Below are 6,925 nucleotides of genomic sequence, written 5' to 3'. Positions count from 1 at the left end.
AGCTCTCTAAGTTTGGAATCTATCTTTTAAATTTGGGTTGATACTTGGCTTTCTACCAGTCAAAAATAGGCTGTGCCGGGGTGGTGGTGGCGGGGGGGGGTGGGGGGGGGGGTGCGGACTGCAATTTAACTTAAATAAAATGTTTGCATGAAAATATGATTCGCATCCTGCCTCTAATCCATACATTTTGAGCTTTAGCTGAAGTGGGAAGTGGGTGGACAACCAAGGAACTGGGTTGGGTATTTAAAGAGACAGTGATGACTTTGTAAGCCTCATTGCACACCATCAGAACTATTAGGGAGGGCATTTCAGGATTTTGACACAGTTAGTGTCATATAATGGTAATTAATTCCAAGTCAGGATGCTGCGTGGCTTGGAGGGGACCTTGGAGTTGGTGGTGTTCTCATGCATCTTTTGCTTTATCCTTCTAGGTTGTCGAGACTGAAGGTTTGAAGATGCTGTCAAAGGGGATTTGGTGATTGCAGCAGTGTGTCTTATAGATGTTGCCATGTCTTTGGAGGTGAAGAGCATTTGTGTGTTTAAAGCGGTGGATGGAGGTCTCAGCATTGCCCATGGACGGTAAGCTTCCCGAGTGTTGTTGGAACTGCACTCATTCAGGCAGGTAGAGCGAATTCCTTCACACTTGACTTGTGCTTTGTAGATGGTATACAGGCTTTGTAGAATCAGGGGTTCCCCTAGCTGCCTCCAACTATCAAGCATCTCTGTTAAGAGATTATACTTTATCTGTGAGCTTCTACTGTGCAGGTTGACGGGTTTGAATTCATCATGATAACGGGGCCTGATCTTGTCCTGAACTGATATGATCTTGTGTATATTTCTGGTAATTGTCACTGAAGGATAGTTGGGCAGGAAGCCCAGACAATTTTTCCCGTCTCTGATCTGGGGAATGCTATAGTCAAATATTGCTCTCGTGCTTTTGGCTTGGCTGATATCTACTAACTCTAACTCTGCAATGACTGAACGTGAGATCTTTCTGGCTGTATTATTCCATACTTTGCCAGCTGATCCATTTATCCACTTACATTTTGTATCTGTTTTAAATCCGAAGAAATAAGGGGATCTCAATTGAATTTTAGGCAGAAAAATGTCATGGCATTTAAAATATGTATCATTAAACATTAGACACTGCGCTCTTTGAAATTTTTGGGACCAAGTTATTCCTGGATTTTAAAACTTGCTATATTGTACATTAAGGTGTCTGACCACAAGTGCACAAACTGGAAAATAGCCTAGAAATAAATATTATAAAGTAGCAAGAAAAATGTTTTAGTTACCCAAATATTGTACTTTTCATTCTTCCAGTAACAAAACACAGCCTGAACAGTGGACTAGTGAGTCTGAGAATTATTTGGGTCTTTCTGAAATTTCCGAACAATGGTTCAGACTTTCCACTGGCCACAGTCGTTTCGCAAGTGTAGATAGGATCTATGCTTGACAATTCTGTGGAATCTCCATGGTAGCAGACTGCGAAAGAGACTGAGCTTTCCTTTGGGAATTTCCTCTACATATGGAACCCTCCAGAAGTGTCCGCAAAGATCAAAGACTTCAGATGGTTCTGAATAAAAGAATTACTCAGGAAAAGTTGGGCTATTAAATGTAAACTATTAAGTACCTAGGCTGACTCCTGAAAAATTATTAAACTGATCCCATTCTTACCTCACACACCTTCAACTATGTCACTAACCCTCAATCCCCAACTCCAAGTTTGATGCCACAATGATATCACCGTTATGCCACAAAAGCCCTTCACAGCCCTCATATACTTACCTTTGATCAGTCAAAGAAAAAAAACCTGTCAAAATGGAAATATTACTGAGGGCGACTGGAGACTGTTCTTAGATATGTGTATCCCTCTTCTTCTGTGTAAAAACAAATGGCTGGAATGGCAGGCTGCATGAGATTGGCACGAGTTCGACAATCTGGCCCAATTGGTTTCTAGGCAGTAAAGGTTACAGTTGTAGTAAACTTTAAAATACCTCACACCAGGAGCAATTCTTTATTCGTAATTGTCTCATATATCTAGCTGTAAAGTTCCACCCCAGTTATGTCAGTTAAAAACATATCATGTCCACTCTCTGTATGTGAATGCACCTGCCATTCACATATGACTCAGGATTAATGACCTGAGGTTAAAGGTGGGTAAAGGTCCCACTTTGCAGGTTCATCTACCATGAAATGAGATTGAAGGAATTCCAAGCTAAGGATGTCTAATTGAAAAGTTCTTTACATAAACATGTATTATGTCATACATTGTGATTTTTTCAATTACTAGAAGGAAAAAAGCTGTAAATGTGGTCAATAAGACATACTGGTCCAGTCTGTCTTGTATGCTTCAAATTAGGGAGCTGCATGATTGGTGCATTCATTCCTAAGTATTACTAGTTTCCAACTTGCTTTTTTACCTCTGCATTGTTAATAAATAGGCAGAATTTGAGAAGATTATTAACTTTCCCTTCCCTATTTACAGCCAGTTGAATTTCCCAAGCTACCCTACCCTTTTTTGAAGAATGAATATTTATTTCAGTATTGATCCACAGAACTCCTTCAATGACCAAATTTCTAAGCGCAAGCCTCGATAGTGACTAAAACATTTGTTTTTATCCTTACAGAAATTGCCTGATTTGTTCCGTGTTCCGAGCATTTTCCAGGTTTCATAGAGTTATAGAATCACACAGCACAGTAACAGGTCCTTTGGTCCAAGCAGTCCATGCAGAACATAATCCCTAACTAAATTAATCCAATTTCCCTGCTCCTGGCTCATATCCCTCCGAACCCTTCTGTCCTTGTACTTATCTAAATGTCTTTTAAACATTGTAACTGTGCCCGCATCCACCATTTCCTCAGCAAGCTCATTCCACATGTAAATGACCCTCTGTGTAAGAAATTTGCCTCATGTGGCTTTTAAACACCTTTCCCCTCTCGCCTGAAACCTATGCCATTTAGTTTGGATTCCCTTAGCCTGGAGGAAACACCTTGCCTATTCACCTGATCTAGGCCTCTCATGATTTTATAAGCCTTTATAAGATCACAACTCAGCATCCTAAGCTCCAGGGAAAATAGCCCCAGCCTATTCAGCATCTCCCCGTAGTTCGAGCCCTTCAGACTCTGGAAAATCTTGGAAATACTTTTTGCATTCATTCAGACTTTGATGATCTTGTGTAATTTTCTGTAAATCCAGAAACAGTTCCAATTTTTAATCCAACAAACATACTCCACTTCAAACTAGATTAGGCTCATTGGGTTACAATGGCCATGAGGTTTCGCTTCACAAGTTATCATGCTCTACAGATAAGTCATAGGCAAATGAAACTGATGAAGTGAAATTCGATTAAAAAAAGCTCCAAGCTGTCTTGGAAGCTGCTTTGTAGATCTGTGCCTTGTTTCAGTCCTTCAACTGAGCTCCCTCTGTAATCTAACATGGATGCAAAGCACTCAATTCCATGAGACTAATTCAAAAACATTTGTGAGCTTCTTCCTAATATTCATCTACCTAATATTCATCCCTCAACTAAAACCACAGTAAAGATAATTTGTCAATTATCACATTGCTGTTTGTGGAACTTTGCTGTGTATAAATTGGATGCCGTGTTTCCATCAATAATGACTGCAATTCAAAAGTATGTTAGATAGCTATAAAGATGCTTTGGGATTTTTGCAAAGTCATGAAAGATGTTATGTGTATGAAAAACATTTTATTCTGTGTTTGGAGTTAAATTCGTAGTATTGAGGGGCAGAAATGCTTTTTTCAAGATTTTATCTGATCTTTGGCTAAATCCTAAAGGCACATAGTTGTGTCTTATTCTATCTTAGACAGTGACAGCCTGACATTTGTTTGGTGCACAGAGGAAAACGTGAGTGCAAATTTTATGAAACAAATTAGAATGCCCACAGCTTTTTAAAAAATATATAATCACTTGTGTGATGTAGGCAAGGCTATTTGGCTGGCAATTACTATCCGTCCCTAGTTGCCCTTGAGAAGTTGGTGCCTTCTTGAACTGCTGCTGTCCAGATGCTGTAGGTTGACCCACAATGCCCTCATTGGAGGAAATTCCAGGGTTTAAATCCAGTGACAATAAAAGAATGATGATGTATTTTCCAGTCAGAATGGTAAATGACTTGGAGGGGAACTTACAGGTAGTATTGTTCCCATGTACCTGCTGCCCTTGTGCTTTTAGGTGGAAATGGCTTTCGGTTTGGAAGGTGCTGTCTAAGGATCTATAGTGAATTTTTGCGGTACATCTTATAGGTAGTACACACTGATGAGTGAATACTTGTGGATGTGGTGCCAATCTAGTGGGCGGCTTTATCCTTAATGGTGTAAAATTCCTTGAGTGTTGCAGAAGTTGTGCTCATCTCAGAAAGTGTGGATTATACCATCACATTCCTAACTTGGTGCCTTGAGGTGATGAACAGTACTTGAGGAGTTAGCAGTTGAGCTACTCGCTGCGGTATTCCTTGTTCTGATCTACTCTTGTAGCCACTGTGTTTATATGGTGAGTCCAGTTGAGTTTCTAGTCAATGGTAACTCCCAGGATGTTGACAGTGTGGGATTCTGTGATGGTAACACCATTGAATGTTAAGGGGTGGTGGTTTGATTGTTTCTTATTGGAGGTGATCATTGCCTGGCCTTTGTGTGGTGTTAATATTACAATGTGTGAATCCACAACTGAGGCTCAGGCTTCTTGGTTACATTTGCACCTTAATATTGCATAGGTTTTTCTGCTAGAGGGATATATCATCATATTGTTGAGGGATGTAATGTTCAATTGGAAACATTTCTGGAAAATAAATCAATCATCAACTATGAAAATGTTTGTTCTTGCCTCCCACATTTATGAACATCTCCACGTTTTCTTGGAAAAATTAACATTTTCTCTTACTTTCTGGAACTGACATTTTCTGAGAACAGCTGCTTATGTGAACAGAGGAAATTTACCAATAGCACAAGGCTAATAAGAACTCACAAAAATGAAACAGTTTCAACACCCAAAAGATTCTTAGGATAAATTGTTCAAGTGCATTTTCTATTTAATTTACAAAAGGTGGATTTTTTGTATTTTTTTATTTCAGAGATTGCAGCTTTAAAAGTACAGCTAAAACCTACAGCAGTTAGTGGCACTTAGTGGTTAAATAAAAAGGTGCAGCCTAGATCACCAACTTGGGGTAGCAGGCTTGAGTTGTCAAACAGCCTACTCCTTTTTCTTTCTTCGTACGGTCATAACTTGCACCTGGCATGAATTTTTAACTTCCTGTGAGAGAAGCTAATGGTAGCAGCTGTATTGTGTGCTGATTATCAGAAATAGCTTGCCTGATTGGGATAAGAGTGACATCTTTATGAGCTGTCAGCATAACTTTATTTCCCTTGATGAAATTTATGTGAGCGTGTGACAATCTGTGAAAGTAACAGATGAAATGCAGATATGTTTTGCTGATGATTGCCAGAGAAGACAAGCTGACAAGATGAATTGCTGTAGAGCTTGATGGCACAAGAGAATTAAATTTCAAATCATCCTATTTTTCCAAGCTTAATTACATTGTTAAAAGCTGAATTTCCATTTCAATTTCAGGATTGTTGAAAGAGTTTTATGGCAAAAGATGTGCAGCACGCTTTTTACCTATTCATGGACAAGAAATTAATGGGCCCTGAAATTGCAGTTTATTCATGTTTCAGGTTACAGTGGACGAATTGGAAGAACACAAAAGATAGGAAATATGAAGTGACCAGAGTTATGGGATGTCAGAGACGTTGGACAAGGTAAACTGGAACTGATTTGCAGTGAAGTGATCTCATTAAAACCTAGAGATAATTGAAATGTGTGCAATAGCAGCTGGAGTTGCAAATTCATTGTGTGAATTTTTTACGCCATTCAAAGACGTGGATATGTAGAGAATATTTTCCAGATACTTTGAGCAAGTAACAAAGTATGAAAGATAACAAAGTGTGAAGCTGGATGAACACAGCAGGCCAAGCAGCACCTCAGGAGCACAAAAGCTGACGTTTCGGGCCTAGACCCTTCATCAGAGAGGTATGAAGCTCCTTTTTAGAATGCATTTGCTGGAATTGACTTATCCAAAGCTGATGGTAGGAGCCGTCTTTCCCCATGATGATTCTCCCTATAGTGTAACGTAAATAATGGACTGAGTGGGTTCAGAGGCATTGGGGAGCAATGTAATGTGAAGGGTTTATAGTAATGAATAAATAAGATTGTCTATACTATCGGCAGTGTAACCTGACTACCAAAACTACTCCATGATTTTATGTTGAAACCTCATGTAAAGTCTTGCCCTGTATATACTTAGATAGCAATGTTCAATAGAAGGCAATGTTGACCAATAATCCAGTTTCCCATAGACTCTGTAAATTCTAATCCCAGTAATAATTAAATAATAATCACAGGCAGTGATAACAGAATACTTTCAAATACATGATAACAATGTGTAGGGCTGGATGAACACAGCAGGCCGCTATGAGGAATTTGACACTCTCCGCCCTGTCAACCTCAGTTCCATTGATGTAGATAGCAGCATGTTCTTCTCCTTTCTTTGTGAAGTCAATGATCAGTTCTTTAGTTTTTCTGAGGTTGAGAGAGATTGTTTTCATTGCACCACATAATCAAGCACTTTGGTTACACAGGTAAAGAATGCTTTCTTGTTAAAGCCAACTGTATATATAAATGTTAATGATTTTAACTTTCATATATCTGCTTTGAGTCTTTCTGCTTAAGCACTCAATACACTTTCACACAATCCAGGAGTGGTTCATGACTCATGGATTGAATGGCTGTAATGGCAGTTTACTCGATCAGCTACAAGCAGGCAGATCAATATGGCCACATGGCACTATATTCTATAGAAACCTTTGAACCCCATCTTCACTCCTCATCTCTCTCTGCTTCATCTTTCC

General features: G+C 39.2%; 1 long non-coding RNA gene across 1 annotated transcript in view; it reads left to right on the top strand.

Annotated features, from left to right (window-relative positions):
- Positions 1 to 437: 437 nt before the first annotated feature.
- Positions 438 to 6,925, top strand: part of LOC125455383 (uncharacterized) — a 29,824-nt gene continuing 23,336 nt past the window's right edge. Inside the window, exons 1-2 of the long non-coding RNA XR_007248235.2 lie at positions 438 to 579; positions 5,693 to 5,776. This is a non-coding gene — a long non-coding RNA (uncharacterized LOC125455383). The remainder of the gene's footprint in view (positions 580 to 5,692; positions 5,777 to 6,925) is intronic.

This window comes from Stegostoma tigrinum, chromosome 10 (assembly GCF_030684315.1).
Source record: "Stegostoma tigrinum isolate sSteTig4 chromosome 10, sSteTig4.hap1, whole genome shotgun sequence".
Classification (NCBI taxonomy): domain Eukaryota; kingdom Metazoa; phylum Chordata; class Chondrichthyes; order Orectolobiformes; family Stegostomatidae; genus Stegostoma; species Stegostoma tigrinum.
Note: the sequence above shows the minus strand (reverse complement) of the source record. Positions and strands in the feature narration are given on the sequence as shown.